The sequence below is a fragment of the Lygodium microphyllum genome, chromosome 7 (assembly GCF_053477565.2).
Source record: "Lygodium microphyllum isolate KBCC chromosome 7, Lygodium_microphyllum_v1.1.10, whole genome shotgun sequence".
In the NCBI taxonomy this organism is placed as follows: Eukaryota; Viridiplantae; Streptophyta; class Polypodiopsida; order Schizaeales; family Lygodiaceae; genus Lygodium; species Lygodium microphyllum.
The window spans coordinates 58,509,765-58,525,346 of record NC_141141.1 but is presented as its reverse complement, the minus strand read 5'-3'; positions in this window follow the sequence as shown (position 1 = coordinate 58,525,346).

Below are 15,582 nucleotides of genomic sequence, written 5' to 3'. Positions count from 1 at the left end.
CTTAGAAGGATTAATAGTTATAGGTAATGAAGCAATATGGAGCTATATTTTATGGAGATTGTGAAGCAATTGCTTGCAAGGGTCTACTGTAAATGGATGCATAACTTCAATCCATATGTAAGCCTAATCAAATGAGGAAGAGAGAAAGCAAGATAAAGAGAGTGAGGAATGTGCAAGTATAAATGGATGTGTCTGTAGTTTGCTCGTGTGTGTATAATTGAAGTACTAACACATCGGGATGTAATTATAAAATATATTAAAAGGAGGAAGAGAGGGGGGATGCAAATGCATATATAGTGTGATATCGCTTATGTATGCATAATTGAACCACTAACATTATGATAATATTATCAAAGATAAGCACATAAGCTTAATCCAATGATGTAAATAAGTTAAGGAGAGAGAACTACTAATGCATTGTTAGAGAGAGAGAGAGAGAGAGAGAGAGAGAGAGAGAGAGAGAGAGAGATTGTTATTCAAAAGGAGGAGGAAAGGGACATGCATATCATGGGTCCCCAACATATACGAGAGAGAGAGAGAGAGAGAGAGAGAGAGAGAGAGAGAGAGAGAGAGAGAGAGGTGTTTTTGAGGGAAGTGACATGTTGATGGTCGGTCCCCCAACATATGTGAGAGAGAGAGAGAGATGTGTAAGTGCAAGTATATTTGGTTTTGCTCGTGTGCACAATTGAAATACTAATACATTATGGTGTAATTGTCACATATATGCAAATAATTGAGAGAGGGGCGATGTGAATGTATGTGTGAGTGTGATATCGCTTGTGTATGTGTAATTTAGTCACTAACATTGTGATAATATTATAAAATATAATCAGACAAGCTCAATATAGTGATGTAAAAAAGCTAAGGATAGAGAACTACTATTGTTTATATATATATATATATATATAAATTGAATCACTAACATTGTGATAATATTATCAAAGATAAGCCCATAAGCTTGGAGCCCCAAGAGAGACACCAAGGAAAAGGGGTTTCTATTGCAATAAAATCTATATTGTAACATCAACAAGCTTTTATTTCATTCTTTTGATGACCAAAACAAGGAAAACAACAAATCTACACGCAGCATCATAGTAAATATCTTCCACGGATTTGATAGAATCAACCATAATCTTCAACATCTTCATAAAATCCATCAATAGAACAAGGAATATAAAAGAATACACCATTTTTGAACGGAAATCAATCACATAGTATTCATCTTCAATGTCTTTATAGTTTTCTCTCTCAATCTCTTATATACAAATACATAGTTTTCATAGAATTGGCTATCTCTCGCATATGATATCTCACACACTCGTACACTCTCAATAATACATCATATCCTCACCACAATACTCAATAATGACTCAAAAATAATCCTTCATAGATCGTGGATGCACCTCCCAAGAGGTTTGTCTATGTCGAAGAGGCATGAGAGCCACTACAATGTCTCTTCATAGCTCACTTCTGTCTCTATCACTTCAGTCTGCTCTTCAGTCTTCAACAACTGCTTTTTCCATTTGTTTTAGCTCTTTTGAACTTAGATTCATCCTTTCCAAAAGTTAGAAAACTTTTCCAAAGTCACATATACATTCTACAGAACACTTACAAAAGACCTACAGAACAAAACAGGAACAGAGCAAAGACATAACAGAGACAGAGGCTCTACAGAAGGTTTACAGAGGGTTATAGAAGGTCATCAGAGAACAATAGATCCTCATAACTCATACTAAAACCATTCCAAACTATCAAAAACTATTCAATAAGCTTTCAAAAGATTTCAACCTTCATCAATCATCAATCCATGCTTCATACAAAAAAAAAATCAGAACAAAGCAGAAGCTATGCAGAAGGTATCATAACCTCAATAGAACCTTTCAGAACATCATAGAGCCTCATATTTCTACTAAGAATCATCATGAACTTCCAAAACATAATCAATATCATCCAAAACACTCTCAAACACTTCCATTAATAACCATTTATCACTCTAGATCCATAAAAAATCAACCATTTAGACCTCAAAAACAACAAAAATCAATTAAAAATTCAGTCTTTTTCCACTCTCAACATATCCCCACACTTAGAAAGCAAGCATCCTCGCGACCTAAGGAAAAGAAGAATGTAAGTTCAGTAAAGAGCTCAATTTAAGCTTCTTTAGTATCTTCAACAATCACTCCACCACGACTCCAACTTATGACCTGTATATCTGATAATACTACAACGAAAGAAAAACACCCGTTTGGATATTATCTCCATTTAAAAAAAAAAATTATTAGCAATCACAAAATCATAAAGGATATAAGAGTTTTCTTTGGATCGGCAGCATCTTCTGCTAGCTTGTAGTCCAACATCTTCTAGCAAAAATGAGCCGCAAGACATACAAAGGTATCCTCAGAATGAGCATGCACCTGATCAAAATGAAGGTAAGAGTTCGAACATGTTGCAGAGGTATCCCAGGACCCTATAATGAAAGGCCAGTTAAACATCGGTCATGTCACAGAATCATGCAGTGTCCATTGTCGTCGACGAAGTATGTCACTATCATACCCTGGTGTATCCAGCACTGATTCAGGAGGAAGGGTAATGTAATTGAAAGGAGAGGGGAATGGAAAGAGGAGAGCATTGTAAAGGAGGATAGGATAGATCATAAAAAGAAGAGAAATGAAGAGATAAGGAAGATTGGAAGAGATTAAAAATTTAGTAAAAACTTATGAAGGGAATCTGCTGAGAAAACAGAAGGAATAGAAGGAACTATAGGAGGAGGTTCAGAAGGGGTAGGCGATAATGTCGGATTAGCAATGAAAGGACAAAAAGTAAAAATAAGAATGTGAGGGGAATTAGAAGGAGTAAAAGACAACAAAGGAATAGTGTCAGGGTTGGAAGTGAGGAAGGAAATACACAAAAGAAAACGATAGGACATAACAGAATAAGACAAAGATCAGTGGGATCTAATGGATAAAAAGAACAACGATAAGCAAAAGCTTGGAAAAAAGAATCAGTGAATAATGGATGATCAGCAATATGACGCAACAGTCGAGTTTGCAAAGGCTGGATATCAGATTTGTGGAATACACCCCTGAGACGATGAGGCTCCAAAGCAACATCCTCCAAAGGTAGATGCCAAGCATGTCCTCTACACCAAGACATCTACTCATAATAATGCTTCAAACTATCTGCTAGCAGGAGCTCAACTGAGTGCACATACATCACTGCTTGTAAAATCACATCCTCCATATAAACATTCAAATCCTCCTCATTAGGAATCTGCAAATGCCTCGTAAGATACATGAAAGACAGCAATTGTACTTCATGCGAAATCAGCTCATCAATAAATTTGTCAAACACAGACTTCAGCAAATCTGCAGACCACAAATTCTGCCACCCATCCTCTAGAGCTTCTAAATCCACATTGCTCAAAGAGATATACAAGGCAAAACGATGTTGATTATACTTGATCCAAAAAGACAGTGGAGGTGACACCAGCTCAGCATAACTAGTAAAATCATCCTGCACATAGTTCATACGTTGTTAAAGGCATTTGACCTTAGCTTAAAAACCATTACACAACTTCGCCTTTTGTTGTAATTGGTCAAGCTCCTTGTTGGAAGATACTACAGAAGAAACCACAGGAGGTGGAGGAATAGAAAGAGTAACAATCTTCTAATTAAGCTCTGCAATCATCTTCTTGTGTGACTCAATAGTTTCCTGAGAAGATTGTAGCTGACCCTCACAAGTACCTAGCCCACTGGCTAAGTCAATCATCTCCTCAAGGGCAGAATTCTTCTCTTTAGTCAAAGATGCATTCTCTGCTTCTAGGGTAACTACTTGAGCTTCTAACTTCTGAATGGTGGCCTTCTGGGAATCCATCAGAGTAGTAGCTTTAGTCATTTGTTTGTGAATATCCATGAGGGCAACTTTCTCAGATGCTAGATCCTCCAAAGCCTTACTCAATGGACTAGTCAGGGATTCCACTTTGTCTTGCAAGGAAGTATACACCCATGTGTAAATGGACTGAAGACAAGTCGTCATTCAAGTCTCCAATGTAGCCTGGACACCAGAAACTAGCTGAGGAAACAAAGGTCCAGCTAACATTGTTTGTAAGGAAGCAGGGATCAGTTTATCCAATTGCCCATCTTTTTGTGCTGTAAATAGATTAGGACATGACAAGAATGAAGGAAGGGAACTGGCAGAATTAGGAGGAATGGAGTCCTGTACAAGAGAATCAGAAACTGAAATAGAAACAGGACTAAGGGGCCCTTTAATACGTAATCTTTTACTGTGAGAGAATCTGGCAAGGGGCTCATCCTCCGAATCAAAATTGGGCTATAATGGAGGAGGAGTTGGAACAAAAGGTGGAGGCTGCTTCGGAAGAGGAGCAGGATCAGGAATTGGCACACCACCAGGAGGAGGTGCAAGGGAGATAATCTTCTGAAGAAAAACGCCGTAGGAGACATTACTGCCCTGACCTTTCTGAACTCTCTGAAAATGATGATCCATCTTCGCGAGCATGAATACTGCCCAATTGAACTTGGCTCCCTCCAGGATCTTAACAGAAGCAGTGAACATCTCCTTGGAGAGACATTTGGAAGCAGGCTTCCCTGACATGAACCTGTCTTGTAGAAACTGGCAAAGTTGTTTCCATACCGGGGAGGAGATGTGAGCTACAGAAACCCCAGAATTGGTGATAACTTTGCTAGAGACCAAACGAGTAGAGGTTTCTTTCTGTAGGAGAGAAAGGATCTCCTCAGTTTGGTGATAATTGATTTCCACTAGGGATGAAAGACACTGAAAGGGGTAAACACAACGCATCACTGATATTGGCTGTGGATAAGCAAAACCGTCGGTTATAAACCAAGCCAGACTGGTTCTTGTAGGATGCCAGGAAGGAGTAGCAAATCGTGTTGTCCACCACTAGTGGAAACTTCAAAGCCACAAAAGGATGAAGACCAGCACAACGAATGCAATCCGCCTCCACGAGAAGAGCATAGTCATGCACCGGCAACGGCACATGCTGGATTACAATAGGAGGAATAGAGGTAGATGCCATTCAGACTACGTCAAAAAATCCACACACACAACCAATGAAAAAACGAAAATTTTTCAGCAAAACCCGGACAAATCAGCACAAAGAAGAATATCAAAACAAAGGACAGACGACCAAACGAGACTAGACCAAACTTCCCCAAACAATCCACATCCTATGGAAAAATTTTGACATGACCTACGCACTTGTGCAACTGAAAGCTTCATGCTATGCAACAAGCAGGCACCCAAGACCTCGCGTAATCAAGTAATCAATTAAAAAAACTCAAACACACCATACCCCAAGCAATAACCAGACTTAAATAGAATCCAAGACTTGGACCAATAGAATAAAGACATATGAATAAGGCCGACATCTCTGACTTAACAAATCCCAATCCCTGTAAACACATTGCGTAAACCTATGGTGCAGTGAACGTGGATGGGTGAACACTATCAAATTCATTTTAACCATATACAAATTAGATTGCAGTTCGTTATTAATTAACAATTAATGCATAGTGAGTCGATTCCGTAACCCCAACCCCTACTTAGACTCACTTGATTGACTGGGGGTCTCTAAAATGCAATTCATTGTTACAACTTACGTGATTTGTGGCGCAAAGCGCATGTATGCGTGACGACGGGGGTTCATTTTAATTACAATTAAATTGTGTCTATAGCGCGTGTGCGCGTGCACTGTGGATTTTTTTAAAGAAAATTATGTGGGTGATTGTGCCATGTGCTCGTGCAATGGCGGGGTTCCTTTTACAATTAACGGTCGGGTTCCTTTTAAATTAAAAATTAATGAAGTACATTCTGTTTATTTGGTGGGTGCAATAGTCGGGTGATTTTATTACAATTACATGTGTGTTACGGTGCAACATGAGAGAGGAAAAAAGAGAAAAAACTTGGCAATGGGTGGGGCTGTTGGCAAAGTCTGATACCATGTCCTAAAAAAAAAGAAGGAAATGCACAATCCACAAATACTCCACACAACGGACGAAAGGTCGACTAAAACTAGTCGTCATGTCGTACAGAAAAATGAAACAAACAACTGACACATTCACAAAAAATAATAAAATAAATGATACGTATGACCAAAACAAAAAGATGGATATGTTGGGATGCTGAACTATTTGGGATTTATGGTTATGATTTTTTTACTTTTTAAAAAAAATAGGTTTTTGTGTTTTAAAAAAAAAGGATGTGAACATGAAATTTCAGCAAACCAATCATGAGCATCAGGTGTCAAAAAGATAATCAGATTTAATTCACATTGTTCAGCTCATTTTTTGAGATTTAAAATGAATTTTGCATGAATTTGGGCATAAAAAATAGGGTTTTGTCTTCAAATAATACTTTGGCCACTTAGGGAAGTATTTTCAATTGGTCAAATATTCTCAAAATGTACAAGGGAGTTTATGGAATTTTTTGATTTTTTTAAAAAAAATTATGTTGATATTTTTAAATCAAATTTTAATGAATTTTGGCCAATTTTTTAATATTTTTGAAAAGAATTTTCAATTTTTCAAAATTTTTGTATTTTTTTTTGAGATTTCTAGTTTAAAAATATTTTAATTATTTACAAAAATATTGGATATTTTTCAAGAATTTTTTGGTAAATTTTTTGAATTTTAATTGAATTTTAATGAATATTTGAATTTTGTATGTGTTTTTAGAGATTTCAAGATATGAACGGTTTGCTGATGATTGTGATTGCGTACGAATGGTTGCAAGACCCTACCGCACGAACAAGGCAGACGCGCGTCCTCGTGTGTGAATGCACGCGAATATCCATCGACACTAAAAGATCGATTGTAGCGTGTGAAGGGGGGCGAACAAGATGGAAGGGGTAAAGGGCGGAGATAGGGGGGTGAGACAAGGGGCTTAGATGGGGGGGGGTGAGGTAAATGGAGAGAAGGGGAGGCGTATATGTGGGGAGGGGGTCAAATTTAGGGGGAAGGGGGTTAAATTTGGAGTGGGGGGTTAAATTTAGGGGGAGGGGGAGTGAAATTGGGGGGGGGGGGGGTTGGGGTGGCAGGGGGGCAAAGGGTAGGTGGGCAGGGTGGAGGAGGAGGAGGAAGAGAGAAGGAGAAGGGAGGAGGGGGAGAGGGAGGAAGGAGGAAAAGCGGGGGGAAGGAGGAGAGGAAGAATGGAGGAGAAGGGAGGAAAAGTGGGGGGAAGGAGGAAGGAGAAGAAGAAGAATGGAGAAGGGGGAGAGGGAGGAAGGAGGAGGGAGGAGGGAGAAGAAGAAGAATGGAGGAGGGGAGGAAAAGGTGCAGAGAGGGGGGCAGAGGCGGCGGTGGTGGGCAGCAGCAGGGAGGAGAAGGGGAGGAAGAAAAGGGGAGGGAAGAGGAGGAGGAGGAGGAAGAGAGAAGGAGAAGGGAGGAGGGGGAGAGGGACGGAGGAAAAGCGGGGGGAAGGAGGAGAGGAAGAATGGAGGAGAAGGGAGGAAAAGTGGGGGGAATGGAGGAGAAGGGAGGAAAAGTGGGGGGAACGAGGAGGGAGAAGAAGAAGAATGGAGGAGGGGGAGAGGGAGGAAGGAGGAGGGAGGAGGGAGGAGGGAGAAGAAGAAGAATGGAGGGGACGAAAACGGGGAGAGAGAAAGACAAGGGGAGAGAGAAAGAAGAAGAGAGGGAAGAAGGGAGGGAAGGGAAACCGTCAGGGGGGGGGGTTTGTTTTGTTTTTTCTCTTTTGTTTTTAATGTTTTTAATTTATTTATGTTATTTAAAGTTTTGTCTTTTTTCTTATGTGCTTTTCTTTTTGTGTGTTTTTTTTTTTGGTTTGTCTAGGTGGGGGGTTGTGTTGTAGTGGTGTTTTTTTTTTTCATTTTTAAATGTTTGTTGTTTTTTTTTAAAATTAAAAAATATTTAAAAAAATGAAAGAATGGGGAGCTGATCCCATCCCACATGCATGTGTGGGGCGGGGTTTAAAAAAAAATTGCAGGGATGGGAAACAACAAGGGCTAAGATGTGGGGACGAAAGGGCGCGAAGAGAACGAGGCATGTCGAGGCGCATACATTCAAAAACATGTGCGTTCACGCGCAATGCAAAGTGCACGGGGACATGGCAAAACAAAGAAAAATTAATAACTCGTAAACCGTTCGTTGGAACGCAATGCGATAAAAAGGAAAACTGGGCCTAAGAAAAAGTACAATGGGGTGGCGGGGATCGAATCAGGACGTTCCCCTAGGAAAAACACGAAAAACGATGCCAAAAATACATATGGGGATTAATATTGGAAAATTAGCACGCCAGAACGTGGAATAGAAAGAAGGAAAACTATGTCAAATAACATGTCCGACAAACCGATCATGTCAAAACATGGTTTCGACTAAGAGAGGACGCGTTCACATGCAAGAAAACCCAAAAAACGAACCAAAAAATGGGCTCAAAGATGAATACAGAAAGAAGCGAGCAGCAAAATGAAGGGCAGTGAAAAGAGAAAACATCTGCGCAAAGGGGAGGCACAAGGCTATCATGTCAAAACTCACTTTCAGTGAACTTAGAAGGGGTTCACATGCAAAAAATACAAAAAATAGAATCGATAATATATTGAAAAATTAATAACAGAAAATCCAACAGTCGAAATAGGATGGAGAAAAAAAGTAAAAATGTGGGAAAAGGCTAGTGGGACATAGCAGTCAAATGAAACTAGAATTTCAATGAAAATAGGGCATGTTCACATGGAAAAATGTTTAAAATATGCACGAAAATGGCCCGAAAACGCGTAAAAATTAATATCAGATGAACCATGCATCGGAAGGACAGGGAGAAAAAAGGAAAAATGTCAGGGGAAAGATGGAGGACAGGGCTGTTACATCTGATTGTTGTTCGGAAGCAATAAAGGTGCATTCTCATGAAAAACTGTCCAATTTACGAAAAATGCTTAAAATTTTAATAACTCAAAAACCATCTACCGGAATAGGGGTTGGGAAAAAGGAAAAATAGTCAGGTCAAAGGGATGAACAGGGTCTTAAGGTGGGATGTGGGTTTCGGTGAACGTAGGATGCGTTCTCATGGAAAATCATCACAATAAGGGATAAAGGAAAAAAGAGAAGAAACGGCCCCAAGGGTGGGTTGAACAGGGACGGGTGGGTGGGGAAGGGTTCCTATCAGGGTAAAATCAGATCATGGCATATATACATGATTAAAGTGAGGCATATGTAGGGGGCATGCATCATAGACACGCATGGACGCGTCCCCACACTTAAAATCTTAACGGACAGGGTTAAATGCAGCAATATAATCTAGGACTCATCAGTCGACTGGACTTTGGAGTCCCCACACTTAAAATATAATGTACACTTGCAATCATAAGAATAGGGTTAGAAAGACTTGGCCCGTTTTGCGTATGGTCGAAGGAATCGTCACTACTACAGAAGGGTTGGAGTCGACTGCAGGAGGTAGTACCACAGCTCGCTCTAGCATTCAGCCAACATGGCAGGGACCATGCAGCAGCACCCAAGGAGGTAGCTGGTTGATGAAGCCCGTCGGGGTAGGTGTCATTGACGAATGATAGTCACTCAGCTCACTGGCAACAATCAAATGAGATGAGAGAACAGTCACTCACCCCATAACTTACATCACTCGAGGTAATATTGATGGAAACCGAGATCTCATGCCCGGTTTAGGAATCGACAAGGGGGTGGGGTAGAGGGAGTATGCCAGGGTGTACAGTTGATGGTGCATTAGTGCATCCAACCCATCTGGAATAGGTGCAAGTAGGAAGGCTAGGGAGCCTGGTAGTGCAGTGCCTAGAACAGAGTGGTGTGTCTTGTGATAATGGCAGAGACCCATCCCCTGGGTACATAGGGAAACAGAAACGTACTTGACTCCAACGGTCGTAACGTCCCTCAATCCTCACCTCTCAATAATTGATTGAAGAAACATCCATCACACTCAGCCCACCTTCTGTCTCACGCTCTGTTGAAAGATACAGAGGGTAGCCCATTCTTGAAACCCATTGATGTAATGCTCACTATCACTTTGTGCAGAGGTTGTATGCCTTATGTGCATTTGATGGTGCAACAATGCATCCCATCCTGTGCCGACATTCAGTGCAAGAAGGAAGGCTAGGGAGCCTTATGGTGCATTGCACAGGAATAGATCGTGCATTGTGCATTGAGAGACCCATCCCGTGCGTGCAACACTCCATTCACACATCTCGCTTCTCATTTGATTTGAAGGGAAAGACTAGTCACTCACCCCACCCTCTGTCTAACTCTCTAATAGATACAGACAGCAACCCATACTCACGTCCCCATCCTATTAGGATGAAAGATCACATCACTCAAGGGGTTGGTGATGAAGATCATGTTGACTGTTGTTGTCATCAGGATATTGAAGACGAGGCATATCTAGGGAGGCAGCCAACAAATTTGGTACTTCAATGGTTTGTAAGAAAGGTCGTCTGTTAAGAAGGGCTGACGGACTTATATTACAGAGACAGTGTACCAAAGGAGGTGGCTTCAAATTACTTGCTGAAAAGGTGCTGCTAGTGAGTCAGCTATCCTGAACTGTGGGGTGTTACCACCTTTTCCACAGTCAACTTCCTGCCCAAGGGTGTTTCCACCTTTTCTTGGAACAAGGCTTGTTATGACAGGGAATTTCTTCATTTTCTCCCATAACAGTTTTGTTTGTTTTTTTTTTTGTTTTTTTCCGTTAATAAAGAGAATGGTAGAAATATCATGTGTCATGACCAACCTCACCACTGTTGTTGGATCAGACGAGAAGAGAACAAAGTAGGGTTGAGAGGTATCTATGAGGGGCTAGCAGAACGAGACCGCCTCATGAGGAGAACCATAAGGGCTATCAGAAGCACGAAGAGAATGGAAGTGCAATACCTAAAAGGTAGAGGGTAGGTCCATTGTGATTGCCACGATCCCCAGGGAGGGAAGTGCTTCTTCAGATGATAGCCATTGATCAGAAAAGGATAATCAGAGGCATCAACGGCCTACACCTAAAGAGAGCCATTAGGATTGACAACAAGTACCTGGTACGGGACCATCCACCATTGTTGAAGCTTGCCAGGAAACTTGCCAAATCTCGAATCATAGGCCAGGACAAGATCACCTTCTTTGAACTCCTTGTGCTTGATGAAACTGTCATGATAGGCCTTGCATTGCGCTTGAGTGGTTTCCATACATTGTAGGGCCATCCGCCGAATCTCATCCAACATTCCAAGTGTAGGAGGCGGCGTTGCAATGACTCATCACCTTCCAAGCGTTCTTTAACTACCACTCGCAAAGAGGGCAATTCCAATTCAATAGGAAAGACGGCTTCTGTACCATACACCAACTGGAAAGGGGTTTATCTTGTAGTTGCCTTATGGGAGATTCTGTATGCCTAGAGAGCATCTGTAAGTTGATCATCTCAGTTGCGACGATGTGCGGCAATTGTTCTTGTTAGGGTCAAGCAGAGGATGCGATTGGTGACTTCAACTTGGCCGTTGGTTCTAGGATAGTAAGGAGTGAACTTGCGATGGCGGATCTTATACAGCTCTGTCAGCTCCTCCATGATTTTGTTAAGGAAATGAGTACCTCTTTCACTTACAAGCTCGAGGGGACTGCCAAAACGGGTGATAATATTTTCGTATATGAATAGAGCTACATTGTTACCATCATTCCGCTTCAGAGCTTTAGCTTCACACCACTTTGTGACATAATCCGTACATACTAAGATGTATTTGTTTGCTTCTGTCTGGTGGGTGGATCAATGGGACCCACAAAATCAATCCCCCACTTCTCGAACGGCTTTAGGGGAAGAATAGGTTGCAGTGGCATGGCACTTGTTTTGTTGGGTTTTCCCATTCACTGATAAGCATCACATCTTTTACAGTAGTCATGTGCATCCTTGTGGAGGGTCGGCCACCAGTATCCTGCTAATAGAGCCTTCTTGGCTTTTGCTTCTCCTGCGAAGTGTCCACCACATGGTTCGTCATGGCATGCTTTCAATACTATGCGGATTTCATCTCCTGCAACACATCTTCGCAATATCTCATCTTTGCCTCTCTTGTACAGTGCACTGCCTAGCAAGGTGTAGGGGGCTGATTCTAACAGAAGCTTCTTCTTCTCATGGCTTGAGATGCCAGGAGGATACTGTTGAGTTGCCAGGAGGTTGGCTATGTCTGCATACCAGGGAGTAGTTGTTTCGACTAGAAACAAGGAAGCATCAGGAAGGTCTAGATCATCCTGTTCCTCTTCTGTAGTTTGAGGGATTTGTGATAGATGATCGGCTAGGACATGGGAACGGCCAAGCTTAGTGACCACTTTAAAATCAAACTCCCAGAATAGGAGCAACTATCTCATCAATTGTCCTTTGATATTTGCTTTGTTCATCAGGAAGGACAGGGCTTCATGATCCACATAGAACTTGAAATGCATTGATAGTAGATAGTGTTGAAACTTCTCCAGCGCAAACACCATTGCCAAGTACTCAAGCTCTGTCTCTGTGTAGTCCCACTCCCTTTCAGTGACCTTTCGACTTGCATAGTATATTGGTTGATCTAATTTAGAGGGACCTTTTTGACATAGGACAACACCTAGCCCTTGAACTAATACATCTGTGTGCATATGAAACTCCTTCATCCAATCAGGAGGCTGTAAGATAGGTGCTTCTTCACAGTCATAGTCCAAATGAAATCCACATCTTTCCTTAGGAGCTTGTGCAGAGGGGCTGCCTTGGTTGCAAAATGTGCAATAAATCTTATGTAGTAGCCCACATGGCCAAGAAATCCTCTCAATTGCTTAAGGTTTGTTGCTGTTGCCAAGGCGGCAATCTTCTCAATCTTCGCCGGGTCTATTACAATCCCTTGTGCAGAGACAATATGGCCCAGAAGAACTCCTGATGAAACACCAAAGACACATTTCTCGGGGTTGAGAGAAATCCCATACTCTCGGCATCTGTCAAAACATTGCTCTAGGTGTCCCCAGTGCCCACGGATTAAGCTATAGACACAGAAGTCATCAAGATACACCTCAATGAAATCATGTAGATGATTTTGGAAAGCAGCCATCATTACTCGTTGGAAGGTAGCAGGAGCATTACAGAGCCCAAACGATATAACTCTGTAAGCATAGGTCCCCTATTCTGTGGTGAAGGTTGTTTTGGATTGGTCATCTTCTGCGATTTGGACTTTGTTATATCCACTGAATCCATCCAAGAGGGAATACAACTCATGGCCTGCCACTGTGTCCAACAGTTGGTCTATAAAAGGGATAGGGAAATGATCCTTCTTCGTCTTCGAGTGCAGCTTTCGAAAGTCCACACATATTCAAAGTTTTCCGTTCTTCTTAGGTACTATCACAATGGGCGAAACCAATTCACTATTAGCCATGGGATAAATGAACTCAGCTTCAAGAAGCTTCAATAATTCGGCCTTCACCAGAGCTGAATAATTAGGATTCATACGCCTTTCTCTTTGCCTTATAGGTTTGGCATCAGGCTCTAGGTCAATGTGATGTTGGCATACTATGGGATCAATCCCTTTTAGGTCTTTGTATGACCAAGCAAACACGTCTAAGTTCTCATTTAGTAGATCTCGCAGGACCACTAGTTCTTCTTTTGGAAGATTGAGACCCACTTTCAGGTGGCGTTCAGTACCGTCAGTATCCAAGAACGTTACTTGTCTTTCACCTTCCACTTCGCGGATAAATGTCCCACAGATTGCTTCTAGATAGAGGTCTGACTCTTTCAAGGGAGTAGTATTCTCGTTTGGTATTCCACTAGAACCAGTGTCCTCCTTCTGAACAGATGACTCATTTGTATGTTTAGATTGCTAGAAGGGTATCAGAGCTTTGTTTACTTCTATGTGAGTGGCGATTTCTTCTGGACTTAGGGATTCATCTTCAGAGGATGTGTCCAGGAATATCACATAGCACGGACCTTCAATCTTCTAGAATTTGTGGCTTTGATGGTTTTGGCTTCTGTTGACAAGGGGCATCATCATCATCTTTTCTCCAAAATGAATGGTCAGGGCGACAGGAGCCACTGGTGACCTTAATTTTTATGCCTTTGATCCATTGCTTATGTAGATTCTGCATACTTTGTGGTCCATTGGTCAACCCAAATGGAACCATGGTCATTCCATCCAACACTTCCAACACCTCGATATTTTAGGCGTCTAAGGTCTCTGTAGGGACATCAACAAGATCATTCGCTATCAGAGAAACTTTTTCATCTGCACTTTCATAACCTACTTCGTTTTCTTCCTCATCATGTCCATCCTCTTCATCTAGAGGCTCTGTCTCTGCTTCTGTAGAGGCTCTGTAGGAGAAGAATAGATCTTCTGCCTTTGCCTCTACGTCTGCTTCTACTTCTGCTTCAGTCTATGGCTCCATCTCTGCTTCTAACTCTGCGACTGCCATGTAATAGGGAGAACAGCATATCCATGCTTCTATCTCGCTGTCAAAGGTGATTTCAGAAGTTAATTCTAGTTGAGGCAGGAGGTATTCTCCCATGGACAAAGACTTGGCTTCCTTTGGTAGTTGGCTTACAGTGCCCACTATTAGGGATTGTGCCTCTGTTTTCTTGGGAAGGATTTGTTTAACAGCCTCTTCATCTCTTGATGTACCATCTGTTACTTTATTGGAGGAGTCAGTTATGCCTTCGATGGATGTAGATCCATTGCCTTTTTGTGATCCATAAAATTTCAACACCACTTTGTTGGGTCCTCTGCCTAGGGTTAGGGTTTCTTTGAACCAGTCCGTCCTGGCTCTCGCTTCAAAAAGAAAAGGTCTTCCCAATAGCACATGGTATAAGGTCCCATAAGAATTTGGTTTGACCACCAAATATGTCAGCCAATAGTCTCTTCTTACAAGGGTTGTTTTTACGTAGGATGCCCAACGGTTTAATTCTGCTTTGGTATGCCAATCTGATAAACCACTGTGTAGGTTGAATTCCTTGCAACCCTAAGTCCTTCATTGTCACATCTATCATTACGTTTAGTGACGAGCCTCCATCAACAATCAATGCATCTGAAATAAAGCATCCTTCTATCCATACACTAATCTCTGGGGTTCCAGGATCTAGGAAGGCGTTAACCACATCTACTTCCTTTACAGGCTTATTGGTCTTGGTCGCCGTTGAAGGAGCAATCCTTAGTCCATGTCTTCTTGTCAAGATGCTTTTGAATTTCTTTCAGCAGCAGCTAGGAGACAGCACTCGCAACTGTTGGAATGTTAAGTTAGATTTAAAAGTGTTTAGTTCTTTTACCAAGTCATATTCTTTGATAGGATCCACGGGCTTTTCCAGGCTGCTGGGGAATGGAGCTACACCCATTTTCATATTTCCTTTTTCTTCTAGTAATTGTAGCATCAGCACTTCCTCTATTTCTGGAGGTGCTTCTGTATCATCTATCTCCTGGACCTTTGGTCCTGTTTCTGGGACTGTCTCTGTGACTCTCTGTGGCACTGCAGTGCTTTGTACTGCACTGTTCAGTCCTGTACTGCTCTGTCCCTCTATTGGCAGGTTGAACTTTATTGTCTTGGCAGGGAAATTATTCTTTTTTTGGACAACTGGTTCCTTCTTCTTGGCGCGCATGATAACAGC